Below are 25,660 nucleotides of genomic sequence, written 5' to 3'. Positions count from 1 at the left end.
AAGGTTTGTTACGATTATGAAAGGGACTGATATCGGTTAAAAAGTCATGTTTTTACCCCCGATATTGAGTCCCAAAAGCATAAAGTTTAAAACTTTGTTGGCAAAATAATCGCTTTTTTGGTTAAGTTTATAGGTAGTGTAATTACGAAGATGATGCAAAAAAAATCAAGAGAATCGGAGCTAAAACGAAGATTCTAGAGCGAAAACGGTGAAAGACAAGAAATCAAGTTACAACCCAGTGAAACCAGCTGACCAGACAAGCCAAACGGCCTGGAAAACAGCTTGCCTGGCTCACAAACGGCCTGTCAAAGGCTTGCCTAGCTCACAAATGGCCTGCCAAATGCCCAAGTTAAACGTCCCTTGCAAACGGCTTAGTCTAGCAAACGGCCCCTGTAAACGGCCTGCCAGCCGTTTGCAGAGAAATTTCAAGTCTATTTAAAGGCTTTTTGTCATTCAATTTCAACACACCTCTCTTCACTCTCTCACTACAATACACTTTCTCTCACTAGAGCTTTCAAGGCCTTCTGACCTCCGAACGGGAAATTAAGTACCCGGAGGCGAACGCCGAAGATTGTGATAGGAGCGGTCTAGAGGATGTCAGCACTTGTAATGGTCCGAATCTCGTCTGTAAACGGTGAACGCTTTCCTTAATTTAATAAAGTTATTTTAAGTTGCTTTCATCCTGAATGCTTATCTATTCATTACAAATGTTTATTATATTTTGAATACTTTATCTGAAACTTATGCTACTGTTATGCTGAAACCTTGACGGTTTAGAAGTTTAATTTACGGCTCACCCTTTTCGCTTATTCACGTGGCTATAAGCTAGTATTAGGATCTGATCAACCCTAGGATACAAGGTGAGTAGTTATGTGTTCTTAACGTCACATTAGGGATATAGTACCTACGTACGAATAACCATTTATTCGTCAAAGAAGAGCTGCCCATTTAGGTTGTGATTAGAGTAGGCAATATAGAGTTCAGTGAACACTGGCTTGCTCAGAAGCATGATTCGCGTCAGAAGCAACGTTCTTGAGATGTTGTAAGATGATCCGGGGTTGAATAAGTGATCGCAAAGGAGAGACCTCTAATCCAATTAGCAGTACCTTAGAATACCTAAGATTGCACATCTGTTAATGTTAAGGCATAACATAGCATTAAGTGGTGGAGTATTGCTTTAGTTAGACTAAACTAGGATTAAGAAAAGCTGAGACTTTCCTTTAGGGATATACCACTTTGTTCATGTACCTAGGATTCTATCCATAAGGTCGTTTAAACCCTCTATGGTTAACGTTGGTAGTAGGGTATCCGTCTTAGCCGGAATCTTCAAAGCCTAAACTCTTATTGACAAATCAGTTAGGTTCATAGCCTAGTTGATTGAGGTTTATTGTTCATTCTAGGAAGTAAAATTCTAGTAATAGTCCCCTATCAGAATTCTATTCTCCACACCTATCTATATTTATCTTTACAATTAAACTTTAGTATTACTAGTTAATCTTTATCTATCACCACTTGTCACTAGGGTTAACTATTTAGGCACTTTTGTCCCACATTACTGAGCAAACATACAAAAATACGAACCTGAGTTATATTTACCACTTACTCGTTAAAAGGAAGACAAGTAGGTGAGTTATAGCTAGGAAACCCCAGCTAAATATAAATGATAAAACCCTTACTCTCTTTTGGTAGCTAATTTTGACGTGTTGCGACCTAACGACACCGCACAAATAAAACTGTCCGTTTAGGCCATATCAGGGACATGTATCAAGTCATCATTCCCTTAAAACATCTATAAACACACCCCATGGGTCATTCATGTAGCGACCCGACAAAATCGTCATTGACGGCGCCGTCTACTTAGGTCCCGTTACGTGGTCATAAGTCTTTAAAATGACGTTTGACCAAAATATGTCGCATTCATTTCAAATGTAAAGATGTTTCAAGTTTACAAAAGTAGTTCAAAGACTAGTTACATTACAACGTTTAACGTACAAATGAAACATATGCGACATGATTTAAAAGTAAGTCAAAAGATGCTCCATGTATGCATGTATACTCGACATCTAAGCAAGTATCAAAAATAGTGAGCGGAAGCATGTAACACCTATTGTTCAAGGACCTGAGAAAAACATAGAAATCTGTCAACGAAAACGTTGGTGAAATCGTAGGTTTAAGTAAGTAAGTGAGTAAGTACAAATGAACCACAAGATTTATAACGTTGAAATAATAGTAAACCATTCTAAAAATTGTTATCACGAGCACCCAATTATCAAGGCTTAACTTTCCACGAACCCCATACACATAGTGTTAGAACCTACACTGTTTCTCGAAAATATATTTCATCCGAATAACGGTAGCGAACCGTCCGAATGAGGGTTTGTCAAACCCATATGGCCATACAACATAAGTTCTCGCTTACACCCGGCAAGTGTAACTAATGATAATCGAATTGAGGATTTTTGTTCTAACTCGTACGTAGAATGTTTGTTTCCGTACTTGTGTTCACTTTTGTAAAAGGAAACGTTTATGTTTTCTCTTCCCAAATGTAAGTTTAAAAGAGTAAAAGTGGGACTATGATCTCACCTTGAGTGCACAAAGGTAAAAGTACTTCACAAGAAAACGTGTGCAAGAACGGATGCTAGTCTTGACCTAAACAAGTAGGTCGTATCAATAACGGTAAACATGATTGGTCAAAGTTGTTCAGTTAGTCCTATGGCTCGTTACGACTCGATTATATATAGCATGTGAATCACGTTGCCAAGTTTCATGCATGATACAAATATCAAAGCATGTTAGAATGATTGCATAAGTATTCGGTTAAGTTTGAACAAAAGTCAACTTTGGTCAAGTCAAAGTCAACGGAAAAGTCAACACGTTTGGGTCGGGTCTCGGACAATTTTTCTGAGTTTTATAATCATATATGAGCATGTTAGAACAAGTTACATAATAATCGGAGATGCGTAGCATAGTTGTAATTAAACGAAAAATTGTAAAGTTGATTAGTCCCTGAACACAGACATTGCCGCGCCGCAACAAATGAGGGCCGCGCCGCGACATTTAGCGTGTGCTGGTGCCTGGTATGTTTCAAATGCTTAAGTCTCAAAACCAAATTTCATTCAAACACAAATTACGAACCGTAAACATTCAAAACACGTATCTTATATCATTGGAAAGGTAATTTGATGAGGAATACAACTAAACACGATTCATCAATCAAATTCATAATTTGCAATAATCAAATTTCCAAATTGAATGATCAATTAATGCTCATCATAAATGCTTCAAGTTCATAAATGCATATTGATGATTTGGGAATTAAATGCACATATATGATACGCCATTTCGTAGGTAATTACGCATACAATACAACTAGATACTTACAAATAACATTGCAAAGCATTCAATACATCAAAAGTTCATTTTACTTCTATCAAACCCTAACTCAAAATCATAAACTTAACAATTATGTTTATGAAGCTTTTCCATGTCAACCTACACACCAAATTGAAGCTAGTGATGCTAGTAACACATTTAATACATGCACTTTTAACATCTAACAACATTTAAGCAACCAAATCACAAGATCAAACACACCAAATTTCAAGTTCATGCTAGTTACTTAAAATAACAAGGTCAAGCATATAAATCACATATTCATGTTAGAATTGAGCCATAGACACTAATTAACACTTTTATAATTTAAAAACATCAAGAACAAAGAATCTAGTGTTTTTAGAAAGTTACCCAAACGAGATGAAGTTGGTATGGAATCGAAGAGAAAGTTGCAAGGATTCCAAATATGTAATTTGTTTTGAAGAACGCTTGCTATATCGAATTTAGATGATGAATTTATATTGAGTGAGTTGAGAGAAAATGGAAGTATCAAAGATGAAAAGGGAGGTGAATGAGTGAGTGGAGGAGAAAGGTTTGACTAGTTGACCTAGTTAAATCTTTGTTCTCTTGGCAAGTTTAGTCCCTCAAGTTTAAAAGCGGGTGCGCGAATTACCTAAACGAAATATTTTAAAATGCGTATTAACGGAAGATGTTATAACTATATAACAGACTTTAAAATAAATAGACGGAAAGTAAACGGAAAAAAGGCTGGATGTTACATTACCTACTCCTTAAAAGAAATTTCGTCCCAAAATTTAAGTAGGCGTAGTATTCGTTGTTACTTCCTCAGGATCTTGCATTTCCAAATCAACGAATAAATTAGGGTACTTCTTTTTCATTTGATCTTGTCTATCCCAAGTAAACTCGGGTCCTCTTTTGGCATTCCAACGAACTTTGACAATCGGAATTCGGCTCTGTTTTAGCGTTTTGACGGAGTGATCCACAATTTCAACCGGTTCTTCCACAAAATGAAGTTTGTCGTCAATAGTAAGCTCCTCGAGAGGGATGACGAGTTCGGGTTCGGTGAGACACTTCTTCAAATTTGATACATGGAAAGTAGGATGAACGGAGCTCAGTTGAGGCAGAAGATCTAAACGATAAGCAACGACTCCAACACGCTCCAAGATTTCGAAAGGACCAATATACCGTGGATTTAACTTCCCGCGTTTCCTGAAATGGATTACACCTTTCCAAGGTGCAACTTTTAACAGTACGCGGTCACCGACTTGGAATTCGAGGTCGTTGCGTCTAATGTCGGTATAGCTTTTTTGATGACTACGGGCCGTCCTAAGCCTACCTCGAATTTGAACGATCTTCTCGGTTGTTTCATGAATGAGTTCGGGTCCGGTGATTTGTGTGTCGCCTACTTCGGCCTAACAAAGAGGTGAACGACATTTTCAGCCATATAATGCTTCGAATGGTGTGACGTTAATACTCGTGTGATAACTATTGTTGTAGGAGAATTCGGCGAGAGGCAAGTGCTTGTCCCAAGCTTTTCCAAAATCAATAACGCAAGCTCGTAGCATGTCTTCCAAGGTTTGAATTGCGCGTTCGCTTTGTCCGTCGATTTGCGGATGGTATGCGGTGCTCATGTCTAATCGTGTTACCAACGCTTCTTGTAAAGTACGCCAAAATCTAGAAACAAAACAGCCATTGCAGTCGGAAATAATCGATAATGGTACACCGTGACGGGCGACGATATCTTTAATGTAAAGTTGTGAAGGTTTCTCCATTTTGTTGGTTTCCTTCATGGCTAGGAAGTGGGCGGATTTGGTGAGACGATCTACAATAACCCAAATAGTATCATAACCGCTCGCCGTTCTTGGTAGTTTTGTGATAAAATCCATCATTATTCTTTCCCACTTCCATTGTGGGATTTCGGGTTGTTGAAGTAGTCCGGACGGTCTTTGATGTTCGGCTTTGACTTTGGAGCAAGTTATGCACTTTCTAACATAGGTAGCAACGTCCCTTTTAATGTTCGGCCACCAATATTATTCTTTGAGGTCGTGGTACATCTTATTGGCACCGGGGTGAATCGAATATCTTGACTTATGGGCTTCGTCTAGAATAAGGCTTCGTAAGTCCCCATAACTAGGTACCTAAATTCTTCCGGCGAAATATCGGAGTCCGGTCTCCTTAACTTCGAATCGGGAGGCGAGGACGTTCAAGCGTCCGAGAGAGATGTTTTCATCCTTGAGAGCCTCGTCTTGGGCTACACGAATTTAATTATTGAGATTGGTGTGGATGGTTATGTTTAAAGCTCGGACACGAAGAGGCACCACTTTTTATTTTTGACTCAAGGCATTGGCTACTACATTTGCCTTCCCGGGATGGTAACGAAGCTCACAATCATAATCGTTCAAAGTTTCAATCCACCGTCGTTGTCTCATGTTTAGTTGTTTTTGATCGAAGATGTGTTGAAGGCTTTTGTGATCGGTGAAGATGGTACTTTTGGTCCCATAAAGATAATATCTCCACATTTTGAGTGCAAAGACAACAGCTCTGAGTTCGAGATCATGTGTCGTGTAGTTTCGTTCATGAATTTTTAGTTGTCGAGAGGCATAAGCAATCACTTTCTTTCGTTGCATCAATACACACCCAAAACCATGTTTCGAGGCATCGCAATATATAACAAAATCATCATTTCCTTCGAGAAGTGATAAGATAGGAGCGGTGGTTAGCTTTGTCTTCAAGATTTGAAACGCGGACTCTTGTTCGGTTGCCCAAATGAATTTCTTTCCCTTGTGAGTTAATACGGTTAGAGGACGAGCAACCAAAGAGAAATCCTTGATGAATCTACGATAGTATCCGGCGAGACCCAAGAATTGACGAATGTGAGTAGGAGTAGTAGGAGTTTCCCATTTGCTAATGGCTTCGATTTTTGCGGGATCGACCTTAATGCCTTGATCACTTACAACGTGGCCGATGAATTGAACTTCTTTCAGCCAAAATTCACACTTGGAGAATTTGGCATAGAGTCGTTCTTGTCTCAAGAGTTCGAGCATGAGTCGAAGGTGTTGTTCGTGTTCTTCTTCGCTTTTAGAATAGACCAAGATATCATCGATGAATACAATAACGAATTTGTCGAGATACGGTTTGCACACGCGGTTCATAAGATCCATGAACACCACCGGTGCATTAGTTAGACTAAATGGCATGACAAGAAATTTGTAACTACCATAGCGAGTCCGAAAAGCGGTTTTGGAGACATCTTCCCCCTTAACCCTTAGTTGATGATAACTAGAGCGGAGATCGATTTTTAAATATACACAAGACCCTTGTAGTTGATCAAAGAGTTCGTTGATGAGCGGAAGATGATATCGGTTCTTAACCGTCAATTTGTTTAGTTCACGATAGTCGATGCACATTCGTAGGGATCCATCTTTCTTCTTAACGAATAAAATCGAAGCACCCCATGGTGAATGGCTAGGTTGGATAAAACCACGGTCAAGTAGTTCTTGGATTTGACTTTGCAATTCTTACATTTCGGATGGAGCAAGTCTATACAGTGCACGTGCTACGGGTGCGGGTCCCGAAATAAGATCGATTTGAAATTCTACCGGTCGATGAGGTGGAAGGCCCGACAATTCGTCGGGAAAAACATCAAAAAAGTCACTAACAATTGGCACATCATCGATATGTTTCTCTTCGATCTCGACTTTCTTAACATGGGCTAGAATCGCGAAACAACCTTTACGAAGGTATTTTTCAACTTTAAGGCACGAGACGAGGTTGAGTCCGGTGCAACTCTTATCGCCATAGACAATCAAGGGTTCACCATTCTCGATAGGAATTTGAATCGCTTTAAGATCGCAAAGGATGTGAGATTTCATTTTGGCTAACCAATCCATACCAATGATTACATCGAAGCTCCCTAGTTCTATAGGTATCATGTCAATTTCAAACTCTTTACCCAGTAAGTTTAACGTACACCCCCGATAAAATTTGTCGGCACTCAATAGTTTCCCGTTAGCCACTTCAATGGTGTAAGTAGTATCTAGTGGAAGTGGTGGAGTGCTAAAAGAATGAGTCAAAGTCTTGGATACAAAACTCTTATCGGCACCCGAATCGAATAAGCATGAGACATAAGAATTGTTGAGAAGAAACGTACCCGTGACTAGTTCATTGTCATTTCGGGCTTTCTCGGTGTTAATGTTGAAGGCTCGGCCACGCGTATTGGGGTTATCTTTCTTCTTTGGGCATGCCTTTCTATAATGACCCGTTTGGCCACATTCGTAACAAGTGACCGTCTTTGGTGCATTGGGCCCCTTTCGAGCGACGGGGGTGGTACTTTTACAATCATTGGCCTTATGGACACTTCCTTGGCACCGGTGGCAAATAGCTTGCCACATTCACCAAAGTGATGCTTGTGACATTTTTTGCAAAGAGGTAGGTTTCTGGCATAACCCTTCTTGCCGTCGGAGGTGAAAGGCTTCTTGGCGAAGTTGTTGTTGGTGTTGTTTGATTGGGAGCTTCCCACTTTCTTTTGTTGCCACCCGATTTATCCTCGACCTTAGGTGCCAGTACTTCGATTTTGTCTACCGTTTCTATCAATTGGCGGGCCATCTTCAAAGCTTCTTGTAGGTTAGCGGGTTTGGATGACATTACCCCATGTTTGATGCTCTTAGGAAGGCCATCCATGTAAAGTTCAACTCGTAGAGGCTCGAGATTTACAAGGTTTGGACACATTAGAGCTAGCTCGGCAAACCGTTGAATATAAGCGTTGAGGTCATTTTCGACCGCTTTCAAAGCTCTTAGCTCGCTTTCGAGCCTTCGAGTCTCTTCGCGGGGAAAGTACTCGGTGATCATCTTTTCTTTTAAATCGGGCCAAGAGAGAGCGTGGGCTTCATCGGTACCCACCGATTGTACATACGTGTTCCACCAAGTAAGAGCGATACCGAAAAAGTGTGGGTAGAGTATTTGACCTTGTCTTGGTCCCATCAACCGCTTATGCTAAAACGGCTTCCGTTTGCTCAAACCATCGAGTGAGAGCAATCGGTGCTCCGGTCCCATCGAAAGTGTGAGGTTTGCACCCCATGAAAGCTTTGTAGGAGCATCCCTCGTTTGAGTTACTGGCTCCATTGTTGTTGTTGTTGTTGTTGTTGTTGTTGTTGTTGTTGTTGTTGTTGTTGTGGTTATTGTTATTGTTGTTGTTGGATGAGTGACCGACCATGGCCACATCTACGGCGGTGGCTATCATTCGCTGAAGAGCTTGTTCGGGAGTTTCATTGCGTGGGACTCGGTGAGGAGGCATTGTTCCTTCAAGACACAAGAATATCGTTGATTAGTATTCTCAATAATACTAATCGTGATATGAAATAAAGATAGAAAATTTTCCATGACTCGCCCTAAATTCTTTATGTTATAATGTCAGAACATCCATATGAGTCACCGTAATATAATCCCAGAAATTATATTACCCTAATTCATATGTGCATTTGACATTACCTCATAAAGTCAAGGTGTCGTGTCAATCAAATTAAACTATGTGAGATTAAGATGAAATAAGAGTTAGATACGAATAGAAGAGTTCGAGTATAAATGTACAAGTAGTCGAGTAATTTCTACTTCAAGTCTATACACCGGTTGTAGTCTAGACTCACTAATGTACCCTATGACTCGGGGTTGACACCAATGAACTCTAAATCCCTACAACCAACGCTCTGATACCATCTGTAGCGACCCGACAAAATCGTCATTGACGGCGCCGTCTACTTAGGTCCCGTTACGTGGTCATAAGTCTTTAAAATGACGTTTGACCAAAATATGTCGCATTCATTTCAAATGTAAAGATGTTTCAAGTTTACAAAAATAGTTCAACGACTAGTTACATTACAACGTTTAACGTACAAATGAAACCTATGCGACACGATTTAAAAGTAAGTCAAAAGATGCTCCATGTATGCATATATACTCGACATCCAAGCAAGTATCAAAAATAGTGAGCGGAAGCATGTAACACCTATTGTTCAAGGACCCGAGAAAAACATAGAAATATGTCAACGAAAACGTTGGTGAAATCATAGGTTTAAGTAAGTAAGTGAGTAAGTACAAATGAACCACAAGATTTATAACGTTGAAATAATAGTAAACCATTCTAAAAATTGTTATCACAAGCACCCAATTATCAAGGCTTAACTTTCCATGAACCCCATACACATAGTGTTAGAACCTACACTGTTTCTCGAAAATATATTTCATCCGAATAACGGTAGCAAACCGTCCGAATGAGGGTTTGTCAAACCCATATGGCCATACAACATAAGTTCTCGCTTACACCCAGCAAGTGTAACTAATGATAATCGAATTGGGGATTTTTGTTCTAACTCGTACGTAGAATGTTTGTTTCCGTACTTGTGTTCACTTTGTAAAACGAAACGTTTATGTTTTCTCATCCCAAATGTAAGTTTAAAAGAGTAAAAGTGGGACTATGACCTCACCTTAAGTGCACAAAGGTAAAAGTACTTCACAAGTAAACGTGTGCAAGAACGGATGCTAGTCTTGACCTAAACAAGTAGGTCGTATCAATAACGGTAAACATGATTGGTCAAAGTTGTTCAATTAGTCCTATGGCTCGTTACGACTCGATTGTATATAGCATGTGAATCACGTTGCCAAGTTTCATGCATGATACATATATCAAAGCATGTTAGAATTATTGCATAAGTATTCGGTTAAGTTTGAACAAAAGTCAACTTTGGTCAAGTCAAAGTCAACGAAAAAGTCAACACGTTCGGGTCGGGTCTCGGACAATTTTTCTGAGTTTTATAATCATATATGAGCATGTTAGAATAAGTTACATGTTAATTGAAGGTGCGTAGCATAGTTGGAATTAAACGAAAAGTTGTAAAGTTGATCAGTCCCTGAACACGGTCATTGCCGCGCCGCGACAAATGAGGGCCGCACCGCGACATTTAGCGTGAGCTTGTGCCTGGGCTGTTTCAAATGTCTAAGTCTCAAAACCAAATTTCATTCAAACACAAATTACAAACCGTAAACATTCAAAACACGTATCTTATATCGTTCGAAAGGTAATTTGACGAGGAATACAACTAAACACGTTTCATCAATCAAATTCATCATTTGCAATAATCAAATTTCCAAATTGAATGATCAATTAATGCTCATTATAAATGCTTCAAGTTCATAAATGCATATTGATGATTCGGGAATTAAATGCACACATATGATACGCCGTTTCATAGGTAATTATGCATACAATACAACTAGACACTTACAAATAACATTGCAAAGCATTCAATGCATCAAAAGTTCATTTTACTTCTATCAAACCCTAACTCAAAATCATAAACTTAACAATTATGTTTATGAAGCTTTTCCATGTCAACCTACACACCAAATTGAAGCTAGTGATGCTAGTAACACATTTAATACATGCACTTTTAACATCTAACAACATTTAAGCAACCAAATATCAAGATCAAACACACTAAATTTTAAGTTCATGCTAGTTACTTAAAATAACAAGGTCGAGCATATAAATCACATATTCATGTTAGACTTGAGCCATAGACACTAATTAACACTTTTATAAGTTAAAAATATCAAGAACAAAGAATCTAGTGTTTTTAGAAAGTTATCCAAACGAGATGAATTTGGTATGGAATCGAAGAGGAAGTTGCAAGGATTAAAAATATGTAATTTGTTTTAAAGAACGCTTGCTATATCAAATTTAGATGATGAATTTATGTTGAGTGAGTTGAGAGAAAATGAAAGTATCAAAGATGAAAAAGGGAGGTGAATGAGTGAGTGGAGGAGAAAGGTTTGACTAGTTGACCTAGTCAAATCTTTAGTCTCTTGGCAAGTTTAGTCCCTCAAGTTTAAAAGCGAGTGCGCGAATTACCTAAACGAAATATTTTAAAACGCGTATTAACGAAAGATTTTATAACTATATAACCGACTTTAAAATAAATAGACGGAAAGTAAACGGAAAAAGGCGGGATGTTACAATTCATTATAACACACTGAACACGCCCTGTTATTCTGCCAAAATCATATTGTAACATTAATTGTTCAATCAAGAATACAACTCCTATTGAGATTCCGGTGGATATCGGAGTTCATCAGCACTTAAGATATGAACTCATATGATCCGGACACAAGAGTTAGAACCAATTGAATGTTTGCAAATATTCAAAGATACTGAAAACTTAATTAGGCCTGATGACGGATCTATCTCTCGGAATCCCAAACATATGGAACAGAGAATTCAGCCCGGCATCGGTCTAAGTACTAACACCAAGGACATTCTCTCCAAAATTTTGGCAGCATATATTGACGTTTTTGCATGGGAACCATTGGATATGACAGGGGTCCCACGCAAAATATCTCAGCACCGATTGAACGTAAACCCAAATATCACACCAGTCGTCTAGAAGAAACGGAAAATGGCTTTCGAGCGAAACAAATTCCCGGACGAAGAGGTACAAAAACTGGATAACGCAGGGATAATGAAAGAGGTAAAATACCAAACATGGGTGGTCAACCCGGTCATGGTAAAAAAGGCAGACGGCTCATGGCGCGTGTGTGTCGATTACAAAAACATTAACACGGCATGCCCAAAAGACAACCATCCCTTGCCGAAAATCGACTGAAAGTTCGAGTCCCTCGCAGGTTTTAGATACAAATATTTCCTGGACGCATACAAGGGTTATCACCAAATCCCAATGGCAGCAGCTGACCAAGAGAAAACCGTGTTCTTTACAAACAAGGCATTTTTTGTTACACAAAAATGCCATTTGGCTTAAAGAACGCAGGGGCAATGTACCAGAAGGTGATTGACCAAGAATTCGAGGACCAAATAGGATGGAATGTTAAGGCATATGTCGATGATATTGTAATCAAAAGTGATTCCGAGGAATAAATGATCCTTGATATCATTGAAACCTTCGAGTTGCTACGAAAAATTAGCATGAAAATTAATGCGTCCAAGTGTTCCTTTGGGGTGGAGGAAGGCTGATTCCTAGGATTCACTGTCATACTGTGAGGAATTAAAGCGAACCCAAAAAAGATACAGGCCATCGAAAACATGCAATCCTCAAAAATAAAAAAAGACGTTCAGAGCCTGAACGGCAGGCTGGTGGCGTTAACTTGTACGGGGCCGCTGGCAGATCATTGCCCTTCTTTCAGACCCTAAAAGGGTGCTTAAACAAAAAAGATTTTTTTCTGCACAAGGGAAGCCGAGAAGGCTTTCCAGGAAAAGAAGATATTTTTGAAAGAGTTACCCACACTCACGGTCCCAATTCATGGAGACAATCTGACGTTCTACCTAGCGGCATATTCTGAGGCAATTAGCTCGGTATTAATAGCCGATAGGGACAAGGTCCAAATGCCGGTATACTTTGCCAGCAGGATCTTGCAAAACGGAGAAGTGAACTACCCAACAATGGAAAAATTAATCTATGCGCTGGTATACAAAGCGAGACATCTCCAGAGATACTTCCAGGCACACCCAATCAAGGTCCTCACGGAGAAACCGTTCAAACACGTCCTGACTAGGCCGGAAATCTCTGGTCGGTTGGCAAATTGGGCAATTGAGCTCGGAGAGCACGAAATCAACTTCCTCCCGAGGAATTCCGTCAAAGGACAGGTGATGGCAGACTTTCTGGTCGAACTCTCATCTGAAATAATAAAGCATGGTGAAACCCCAGTAACCAGGAGGGAAGAAGACAAAATTTGGGAATTATACACTGATGGTGCATCCAGTGAAGAGGGTGCTGGGATAGGTTTGTTTTTAGTAACTCCTGACGGAGAAGAAATCACTTAGGCCATACGAATGAAGTTCGATGCTACAAATAACGAGGTCAAGTATGAAGCCTTATTAGCTGTTTTGTGTTCGGCAAAAAGTATAGAAGTCCAATGACTCACGACGTACGTCGACTCACAACTAGTAGCAAGCCAACTAAACGGCAGCTTTGAAGCTTGAGACACATCAACGCAAAATTACCTGGAACTAGCAAAAATACTAATCAAATATTCGTAACATTCGAAATAAAGCAAATACCGAGTAATCGTAACAAAAAAGCAGACGCTTTAAGCAAACTTTCGTCCCTACTATACGATAAATTTACAAAAAAGGTCATGGTCGATGTCTTAGAAAGGAAATCTACCGATGAAGATACCCTTATGGCGACCATCACGGAAGAAAGAGACTGTTGGATGACCCCATTTGTGAAATGTCCCGTTCATATTGATTATAAACATTCCATATTAATTGATTTCGTTGCGAGGTTTTGACCTCTATATGAGACGTTTTTCAAAGACTGCAATCATTTTTAAAACAACCATAACCTTTATTTTATCAATAAAGGTTTTAAAAACATTACGTAGATTATCAAATAATGATAATCTAAAATATACTGTTTACACACGACCATTACATAATGGTTTACAATAGAAATATATTACATCGACATATGTTTCTTGAATGCAGTTTTTACACAATATCATACAAACATGGACTCCAAATCTTGTCCTTATTTTAGTATGCAACAGCAGAAGCTCTTAGTATTCACCTGAGAATAAACATGCTTTAAACGTCAACAAAAATGTTGCTGAGTTATAGGTTTAACCTATATATATCAAATCGTAACAATAGACCACAAGATTTCATATTTCAATACACATCGCATAAATAGAGATAAAAATCATTCATATGGTGAACACCTGGTAACCGACATTAACAAGATGCATATATAAGAATATCCCCATCATTCCAGGACACCCTTCGGATATGATATAAATTTCGAAGTAATAAAGCATTCGGTACTTTGGATGGGGTTTGTTAGGCCCAATAGATCTATCTTTAGGATTCACGTCAATTAGGGTGTCTATTCCCTAATTCTTAAATTACCAGACTTAATAAAAAGGGGCATATTTCATTTCGATAATTCAACCATAGAATTTAGTTTCACGTACTTGTGTCTATTTTGTAAATTATTTATAAAACTTGCATGTATTCTCATCCCAAAAATATTAGATTTTAAAAGTGGGACTATAACTCACTTTCACAGATATTTCCTTCCTCAGAAATAAGACTTGGCCACGGATTGATTCACGAACCTATACAAATATGTACATATATATCAAAGTATGATCAAAATATAATTACAAACATAATTATGTTTTAAAGATTTGAGTGTATTAAGTCAGCTGTCCTCGTTAGTAACCTACAACTAGTTGTCCACAGTTAGATGTACAGAAATAAATCGATATATATTATCTTGAATCAATCAATGACCTAGTGTATACACGTCTCAGGCTAGATCACAACTCAAAGTATATATATTTTTGGAATCAACCTCAACCCTGTATAGCTAACTCCAACATTACTGCATATAGAGTGTTTATGGTTGTTCCAAATAATATATATACATGGGTCGATATGATATGTCAAAATATTTGCATACGTGTCTATGGTATCCCAAGATTACATAATATATTAGAATACATGTATAATGCAATATAAGTTAGCTAGGATATGATTTGTATAGATTTGTTAAACATTTCCTGTAGCTAAAAAGATCAAAAATATCCAATCTTGTTTTACCCATAACTTCTTCATTTTAAATCCGTTTTAAATGAATAAAATTGCTATGGTTTCATATTAAACTCTAATTTAAGAATCCAAACAGAAAAAGTATAGGTTTATAGTCAGAAATTTAAGTTACATGTCAATTACTAAAGAGGTAGTCATTTCCGTCGAAAGAACGACATCTTGATGACCATTTGAAAAACATACTTTCACTTTGAGTTTAACCAAGATTTTTGGACATAGTTTCATGTTCATATAAAAAATCATTTTCCCAGAAGAACAACTTTTAAATCAAAGTTTATCATAGTTTTTAATTATCCAAACCAAAACAGCCCCCGATTTCACTACGACGGCGTATATCCGATTTTATGGTGTTCATCGTGTTACCAGGTTTTAAATCATTAAGGTAGCATATCATAAAGATATAGAATATGTGTTTAGTTGATTTTAAAAGTCAAGTTATAAGGATTAACTTTTGTTTGCGAATAAGTTTAGAATTAACTAAACTATGTTATAGTGATTACAAGTTTAAACCTTCGAATAAGATAGCTTTATATAAATGAATCGAATGATGTTATGAACATAATTACTACCTCAAGTTTTCTGGATAAAACTACTGGAAATGAGAAAAATGGATCTAGCTTCAAAGGATCCTTGGATGGCTTGAAAGTTCTTGAAGCAGAATCATGACACGAAAACAGTTCAAGTAAGATTTTTACTAGAAATAAGATTGTTATAGTTGTAGAAATTGAATCAAAGTTTGAATATGAATATTACCTTGAATTAGAAAGATAACCTACTATAAATAACAAAGGTTCCTTGATCTTAGATGATTACTTGGAATGGATTAGAAAGCTTGGAAGTAGACTTGCAAACTTGGAAGTATTCTTGATTTTTATGAAACTATATTTATGGAATTTATGGAGAACACTTAGAACTTGAAGATGGAACTTGAGAGAGATCAATTAGATGAAGAAAATTGAAGAATGAAAGTGTTTGTAGGTGTTTTTGGTCGTTGGTATATGGATTAGATATAAAGGATATGTAATTTTGTTTTCATGTAAATAAGTCATGAATGATTACTAATATTTTTATAATTTTATGAGATATTTCATGCTAGTTGCCAAATTATGGTTCCCACATGTGTTAGGTGACTCACATAGGCTACTAAGAGCTGATCATTGGAGTGTATATACCAATAGTACATACATCTAAAAGCTGTGTATTGTACGAGTACGAATACGGGTGCATACGAGTAGAATTGTTGATGAAACTGAACGAGGATGTAATTGTAAGCATTTTTGTTAAGTAGAAGTACTTTGATATGTGTCTTGAAGTCTTTCAAAAAGTATAAGAATACATATCAAAACACAACATGTATATACATTTTAATGGATTCGTTAAGTCTTCGTTAATCGTTACATGTAAGTGTTGTTTTGAAACCTTTTAGTTAAGGATCTCAATTAATGTTGTTAAACCAATGTTTATTATATCAAATGAGATGTTAAATTATTATATTATCATGATATTATGATGTATGAATATCTCATAATATGATACATACATTAAAATATCGTTACAAATCGTTACATATAAGTCTCGTTTCGTAATTCTTGAGTTAGTAGTCTTGTTTTTACATATGTAGTTCATTGTTAACACACTTAATGATATATTTAAATATCATTTTATCATGTTAAATATAGTGTACCAATATCTTAATATGATACATATGTATTTAGTAGACGTTATCATAACGATAATCGTTATATATATCATTTCGAGTTTCTTAACTTAGTAATATCATTTCTTATGTATATCAGACATTGTTAATATACTTAGTGAGATACTTACCCATAATAATCTCATGTCAACCATATATATATATGTCTATATAAACCACAACATTTAGTCTTCACAATTTTGTAACGTTCGTGAATCGCCGGTCAACTTGGGTGATCAATTGCCTATATGAAACTTATTTCATTTAATCAAGTCTTAACAAGTTTGATTGCTTAACATGTTGGAAACATTTAGTGATGTAAATATCAATCTCAATTAATATATATAAACATGGAAAAGTTCGGGTCACTACAGTACCTACCCGTTAAATAAATTTCGTCCCGAAATTTTAAGCTGTTGAAGGTGTTGACGAATCTTCTGGAAATAGATGCGGGTATTTCTTCTTCATCTGATCTTCACGCTCCCAGGTGAACTCGGGTCCTCTACGAGCATTCCATCGAACCTTAACAATCGGTATCTTGTTTTGCTTAAGTCTCTTAACCTCACGATCCATTATTTCGACGGGTTCTTCAATGAATTGAAGTTTTTCATTAATTTGGATTTCGTCCAACGGAATAGTGAGATCTTCTTTAGCAAAAAATTTCTTCAAATTCGAGACGTGGAAAGTGTTATGTACAGTCGCGAGTTGTTGAGGTAGCTCCAGTTGGTAAGCTACTGGCCCGACACGATCTATAATCTTGAATGGTCAAATGTACCTTGGATTTAGTTTCCCCCGTTTACCAAATCGAACAACGCCTTTCCATGGTAAAACCTTAAGCATGACCATTTCTCCAATTTCAAACTCTATATCTTTTCTTTTACTGTCCGCGTAGCTCTTTTTTCGACTCTGGGCGGTTTTCAATCGTTGTTGAATTTAGATGATTTTCTCGATAGTTTCTTGTATTATCTACGGACCAGTAATCTGTCTATCCCCCACTTCATTCCAACAAATCGGAGACCTGCACTTTTTACCATAAAGTGCCTCAAACGGCGCCATCTCATTACTAGAATGATAACTGTTGTTGTAGGAAAATTCTGCTAACGGTAGGTGTCGATCCCAACTGTTTCCGAAATCAATAACACATGCTCGTAGGATGTCTTCAAGCGTTTGTATCGTCCTTTCACTCTGCCCTTCAGTTTGTGGATGATAGGCAGTACTCATGTCTAGACGAGTCCCCAATGCTTGTTGCAACATCTGCCAGAACCTTGAAACAAATCTTTCATCCCTATCAGAGATAATAGAGACGGGTATTCCATGTCTGGAGACAACCTCCTTCAAATACAATCGCGCCAACTTCTCCATTTTGTCATCTTCTCTCGTTGTCAGGAAGTGTGCTGACTTGGTGAGACGATCAACTATTACCCAAATAGTATCAAAACCACTTGCAGTCCTTGGCAATTTAGTGATGAAATCCATGGTAATGTTTTCCCATTTCCATTTCGGGATTTCGGGTTGTTGAAGTAGACCTGATGGTTTCTGATGCTCCGCTTTGACCTTAGAACACGTCAAACATTCCCCTACGTATTTAGCAACATCGGCTTTCATACCCGGCTACCAAAAATGTTTCTTGAGATCCTTGTACATCTTCCCCGTTCCAGGATGTATAGAGTTTCTGGTTTTATGAGCTTCTTTAAGTACCATTTCTCTCATATCTCCAATTTTTAGTACCCAAATCCTTTCAGCCCTATACCGGGTTCCGTCTTCCCAAATATTAAGATGTTTCTCTGATCCTTTGGGTATCTCATTCTTCAACTTTTCTTCTTTTACAACTCCCTGTTGCGCCTCCTTTATTTGAGTAGTAAGGTTAGTACGAATAATTATATTCATAGCTTTTACCCTTATAGGTTCTCTGTCCTTTCTACTCAAAGCGTCGGCTACCACATTCGCCTTCCCTGGGTGATATCGAATCTCAAAATCATAATCATTCAACAGTTCAATCCACCTGCGTTGTCTCATATTCAGTTGCTTCTGATTAAATATATGTTGGAGACTTTTGTGGTCGGTATATATAATACTTTTGACCCCATATAAATAATGCCTCCAAGTCTTTAATGCAAAAACAACAGCACCCAATTCCAAATCGTGAGTTGTATAATTTTGCTCGTGAATCTTCAATTGTCTAGACGCATAAGCAATCACCTTCGTTCGTTGCATTAATACACAACCGAGATCTTGCTTTGATGCGTCACAATAAATCACAAAATCATCATTCCCTTCAGGAAATGACAATATAGGTGCCGTAGTTAGCTTTTTCTTCAATAACTGGAACGCCTTCTCTTGTTCATCCTTCCATTCAAATTTCTTCCCTTTATGCGTTAATGCAGTCAAGGGTTTTGCTATTTTGGAGAAATCTTGGATGAATCTTCTGTAGTAACCAGCCAATCCTAAAAATTGACGTATATGCTTCGGAGTTTTTGGGGTTTCCCACTTTTCAACGGTTTCGATCTTTGTCAGGTCCACCTGGATACCTTCTTTGTTCACTATGTGACCGAGGAATTGAACTTCTTCCAACAAAAATGCACACTTTGAAAACTTAGCGTACAGTTTTTCTTTCCTCAATACTTCTAGCACTTTTCTCAAATCTTCTTCGTGCTCTTGATCATTCTTTGAGAAAATAAGTATGTCATCGATGAAAACAATGACAAACTTGTCAAGATATGGCCCACACACTCGGTTCATAAGGTCCATGATCAAAGCTGGTGCGTTAGTCAATCCAAACGGCATAACCATAAACTCGTAATGACCATAACGCGTCCTAAAAGCAGTTTTTGGAATATCATCCTCCTTTACTCGCATTTGATGATATCCAGAATGTAAATTGATTTTCGAATAAACCGACGAGCCTTGTAGTTGATCAAATAAGTCGTCAATTCTCGGCAGTGGATAACGGTTTTTGATGGTAAGTTTATTCAACTCTCTATAGTCAATACACAACCTAAATGTACCATCCTTCTTCTTGACAAACAAGACAGGAGCTCCCCATGGTGATGTGCTTGGTCGAATGAAACCACGTTCTAATAGTTCTTGCAGTTGGCTTTGCAGTTCTTTCATCTCGCTGGGTGCGAGTCTGTAAGGAGCACGAGCTATTGGTGCAGCTCCTGGTACAAGATCTATTTGAAATTCAACAGATCGATATGGAGGTAGTCCCGGTAATTCTTTCAGAAATACATTGGGAAATTCTTTTGCGACGGGAACATCATTGATGCTCTTTTTTTCAGTTTGTACTTTCTCGACGTGTGCTAGAACAGCATAGAAACCATTTCTTATTAGTTTTTTTGCCTTCAAATTACTAATAAGATGTAACTTCGTGTTGCCCTTTTCTCCGTACACCATTAAGGGTTCTCCTTCTTCTCGTACAATGCGAATTGCATTTTTATAACATACGATCTCTGCTTTCATCTCCTTCAGCCAGTCCATGCCAACTATTACATAAAAACTTCCTAACTCTACTGGTATCAAATCAATCTTAAATATTTCGCTACCCAGTTTAATTTCTCGATTCCGGCATATATAATCTGCTGAAATTAATTTACCGTTTGCTAATTCGAGTAAAAATTTACTATCCAACGGCATCAATGGACAACTTAATTTAGCGCAAAAATCTCTACTCATATAGCTTCTATCCGCACCCGAATAAAATAAAACGTAAGCAGATTTATTGTCAATAAGAAACGTACCCGTAACAAGCTCCGGGTCTTCCTGTGCCTCTGCCGCATTAATATTGAAAACTCTTCCGCGACCTTGTCCATTCGTGTTCTCCTGGTTCGGGAAATTTCTAATAATGTGGCCCGGTTTTACACATTTATAACAAACTACATTGGCATAACTTTCTTCGACACTACTTGCTCCACCATTACTCGTTTCGGCACCATTTGTTCCTTTCGTTCTGTTAACCCCTGGTCCATAGACCTCACACTTCGCCGCGCTATGACCATTTCTTTTACACTTGTTGCAAAATTTGGTGCAGAACCCTGAGTGATACTTTTCACACCTTTGGCATAGCTACTTCTGAATGTTGTTGTTGTTGCGGTTGTTATTGTTGTTGGGATGATTGTTGTAGTTGTTGTTGTTGTGACGTTTGTTGTAGTTACAATTGATGTTGCGATTGTTGGGATAGTTGTTGTTGTTTTGGTGACTCTTATCATCGTTTTCCTCCCACTTTATTTTTACTAGCTTCACGTTGGCCTCTTCGACCGCCTGTTCTTTAATTCTTCCCTCAATCTGGTTCACTAGTTTGTGAGCCATTCTACATGCCTTTTGTGTGGAGGCAGGCTCGTGTGAACTTATATCTTCTTGGATTCTCTCCGGTAACCCTTTCACAAACGCGTCGATCTTCTCTTCCTCATCTTCGAACGCTCTCGGACACAATAGGCACAATTCTGTGAATCATCTTTCGTACGAAGTAATATCGAATCCCTGTGTTCGTAACCCTCTAAGTTCTGACTTGAGCTTATTGACCTCGGTTCTGGGACGGTACTTCTCGTTCATCAAGTGCTTGAATGCTGACCACGGTAGCGCGTAAGCTGCATCTTGTCCCACTTGCTCTAGATAGGTATTCCACCATGTTAACGCAATACATGTGAAGGTATGCGTAACGTACTTCACTTTATCTCCTTCAGCACACTTACTTATGGCAAACACCGATTCAACTTTCTCGATCCACCGTTTCAATCCGATTGGTCCTTCGGTCCCATCAAATTCTGAAGGTTTGCAGGCAGTGAATTCCTTGTAGGAGCATCCTACACGATTTCTTGCGCCGTTAGCTGTATTGCTAGATTCAGAGTTATCGTTGGTATGTAGCGCGGCCTGTACTGCGGCTATATTTGAAGCAAGAAAGGCACGAAATTCCTCTTCGCTCATATTCAAGGTGTGTCGAGTAGTCGGTGCCATTTCCTTCAAAATAGTCAAATGAAACAAGTTAATCATACAGAATATTAAGAGAAGTCCATAGTATCTCGTAGTATAATATGAACTCATTTATAAAAGCTTTTTCTTCATATTAGCGTTTTATAAGTTTAAATTCGGGTACTACCTACCCGTTAAGTTCATACTTAGTAGCTAATATACAATTCAACTACTACAATTCCATATGAAAAACTGATTATAATAATATATCACATACAAATATTCTCCGAACTTACAACTTCGCTATATTACATATAACATGAAATATTGTACACTATGATATAGGACAGTTTTGAAGATAAATCTAGTTAATAGGCAAGTTGTTCAGCAAAGGAAATAAAGACACGTAATTCATAAGTCCAGAAACAAGTCATGCATTCTGGTTTTACTAAGATGACTTCCCATCCTTGGTCTTGTGGAAAATAACCGTTATGACCATTGGCTAGACAGTATGTTGTAATATCGTCAAAAGGACGAGGGTTTCGTAATGTCCAACAGCCCCGTAATAATCTAAAAACCTTATTTCTCACCCCAACTATTGAATCTGTCACTTGTGGGAAAGTTTTATTTAAAAGCTGTAATCCGATGTTCTTTTTCTCACTTTGGTAAGAAGCGAACATCACTAACCCGTAAGCATAACATGCTTCTTTATGTTGCATGTTAGAAGCTCTTTCTAATTCACGAAATCCTATATTGGCATATGTTGAGTCAAAATAGGTTCTTAACCCGTAGCGTAAAATTGCATTTGAGTTCCCCGCATTTAACGCTTTAAAGAAAACACGGCGTAACTTAAAGTCTCCCCAATGTGATATACCCCACCTATCAAAGGAAAGCCTTTTATAAACTAAGGCATTTCTGGAAAGTCTTTCAAATGTTTGACAAGTTAATTTTGCCATAACTAAATGTGCTGATGAATTCTGACCGACTCTAGACAAGATTTCCTCAATCATATCCTCTGGTAGGTCTTCTAAAATATTCGGTTGTCTACCCTTAACGTCCATTTTGTTTTTATACTGTAAAATAGACAAGGATTAGATTCGTAATAACAAACAATACAAGCAATTCTTACATATAACATAAAAGTACAAGCACACTACAATACATTTATTACACAACATGCTCACACCCCTCTAATCTGAATCACTGGTTTCTTCTTCTTCGGACTTGGTTCTTTTTCCTAATCTTCTAGGGATATATGATGTTCCTCTAATACGAGTCATCGTTTTCCACATTGGTTTAGAAAAACCTGGTGGTTTAGAGGTTACCGGATTATTGTCAAGATATTGAAATACGGGTGTTGACGGTACATATAAAGTTCATCGGGGTCGGAATCAGATTTCTCTATTTTGATGCCTTTTCCCTTATTATTTTCTTTTGCCTCATTAAATTGGGTCGGGGTAATTTCTATAACATCATCGGAATCCTCATCAGGATCCGATTCATCAGAAAATTGGTAATTTTTCCAATATTTTGCTTCCTTAGCGGAAACACCATTGACCATTATTAACTTTGGTCCATTGGTTGAGGATTTTCTTTTATTTGACCGGTTTTCTGTGGTTCCTACTATTCCCCCCTCCGGAACCTCTTTTTCTTCCGGTTCCTCTTCTTCCGGTTCCTCTTCTTCCAGTTCCCCTTCTTCCGGTTCCGTTTCCTCTTCTTCCGGTTCTTCGGGAACTTGTGAATCTTGCCATTATATATTCAACTCTTCGTTATTATTAGGTGAGTCAATGGGATTTGTGCTAGAGGTAGACATCTATCACACAATATCAAACATGTTAAGAGATTAATATATCACATAATATTTACATGTTAATAATATATAGTTTCCAACAAAAATGTTAAGCAATCATTTTTAAAGAAAACACGGTCGAAGTCCAGACTCACTAATGCATCCTAACAAACTCGATAAGACACACTAATGCAAATTTTCTGGTTCTCTAAGACCAACGCTCGGATACCAACTGAAATGTCCCGTTCATATTGATTATAAACGTTCCATATTAATTGATTTCGTTGCGAGGTTTTGACCTCTATATGAGACGTTTTTTAAAGACTGCATTCATTTTTAAAACAACCATAACCATTATTTTATCAATAAAGGTTTTAAAAACATTACGTAGATTATCAAATAATGATAATCTAAAATTTACAATTTACACACGACCATTACATAATGGTTTACAATAGAAATATATTACATCGACATATGTTTCTTGAATGCAGTTTTTACACAATATCATACAAACATGGACTCCAAATCTTGTCCTTATTTTAGTATGCAACAGCGGAAGCTCTTAGTTTTCACCTGAGAATAAACATGATTTAACGTCAACAAAAATGTTGGTGAGTTATAGGTTTAACCTATATATATAAAATCGTAACAATAGACCACAAGATTTCATATTTCAATACACATCCCATACATAGAGATAAAAATCATTCATATAGTGAACACCTGGTAACCGACATTAACAAGATGCATATATAAGAATATCCCCATCATTCCGGGACACCCTTCGGATATGATATAAATTTTGAAGTTCTAAAGCATCCGGTACTTTGGATGGGGTTTGTTAGGCCCAATAGATCTATCTTTAGGATTCGCGTCAATTAGGGTGTCTGTTCCCTAATTCTTAGATTACTAGACTTAATAAAAAGGGGCATATTCGATTTCGATAATTCAACCATAAAATGTAGTTTCACGTACTTGTGTCTATTTTGTAAATCATTTATAAAACCTGCATGTATTCTCATCCCAAAAATATTAGATTTTAAAAGTGGGACTATAACTCACTTTTACAGATATTTCCTTCCTCGGAAATAAGACTTGGCCACGGATCGATTCATGAACCTATACAAATATGTACATATATATCAAAGTATGATCAAAATATAATTACAACCATTTTTATTATGTTTTAAAGATTTGAGTGTATTAAGTCAGCTGTCCTCGTTAGTAACCTACAACTAGTTGTCCACAGTTAGAAGTACATAAATAAATCGATATATATTATCTTGAATCAATCCACGACCCAGTGTATACACGTCTCAGGCTAGATCCCAACTCAAAGTATATATATTTTTGGAATCAACCTCAACCCTGTATATCTAACTCCAACATTACTGCATATAGAGTGTTTATGGTTGTTCCAAATAATATATATACATGGGTCGATATGATATGTCAAAACATTTGCATACGTATCTATGATATCCCAAGATTATATAATATATTAGAATATATGTATAATACAATATAAGTTAGCTAGGATATGATTTGTATAGATTTGTTAAACATTTCCCGTAGCTAAAAAGATCAAAAATATCCAATCTTGTTTTACCCATAACTTCTTCATTTTAAATCCGTTTTGAGTGAATCAAATTGCTATGGTTTCATATTGAACTCTAATTTAAGAATCCAAACAGAAAAAGTATAGGTTTATGGTCGAAAATTTAAGTTACATGTCAATTACTAAAGAGGTAGTCATTTCCGTCGAAAGAACGACATCTTGATGACCATTTTGAAAAACATACTTTCACTTTGAGTTTAACCAAGATTTTTGGATATAGTTTCATGTTCATATGAAAAATAATTTTCCCAGAAGAAAAAATTTTAAATCAAAGTTTATCATAGTTTTTAATTATCCAAACCAAAACAGCCCCCGGTTTCACTACGACGGCGTATATCCGATTTTATGGTGTTCATCGTGTTTCCAGGTTTTAAATAATTAAGTTAGCATATCATATAGATATAGAACATGTGTTTAGTTGATTTTAAAAGTCAAGTTAGAAGGATTAACTTTTGTTTGCGAACAAGTTTAGAATTAACTAAACTATGTTCTAGTGATTACAAGTTTAAACCTTCGAATAAGATAGCTTTATATGTATGAATCGAATGATGTTATGAATATCATTACTACCTCAAGTTTTCTGGATAAAACTACTAGAAATGAAAAAAATAGATCTAGCTTCAAAGGATCCTTGGATGGCTTGAAAGTTCTTGAAGCAAAATCATGACACGAAAACAG

This window comes from Rutidosis leptorrhynchoides, chromosome 4 (assembly GCF_046630445.1).
Source record: "Rutidosis leptorrhynchoides isolate AG116_Rl617_1_P2 chromosome 4, CSIRO_AGI_Rlap_v1, whole genome shotgun sequence".
Classification (NCBI taxonomy): Eukaryota; Viridiplantae; Streptophyta; class Magnoliopsida; order Asterales; family Asteraceae; genus Rutidosis; species Rutidosis leptorrhynchoides.
This window is presented reverse-complemented; position numbering follows the sequence as displayed.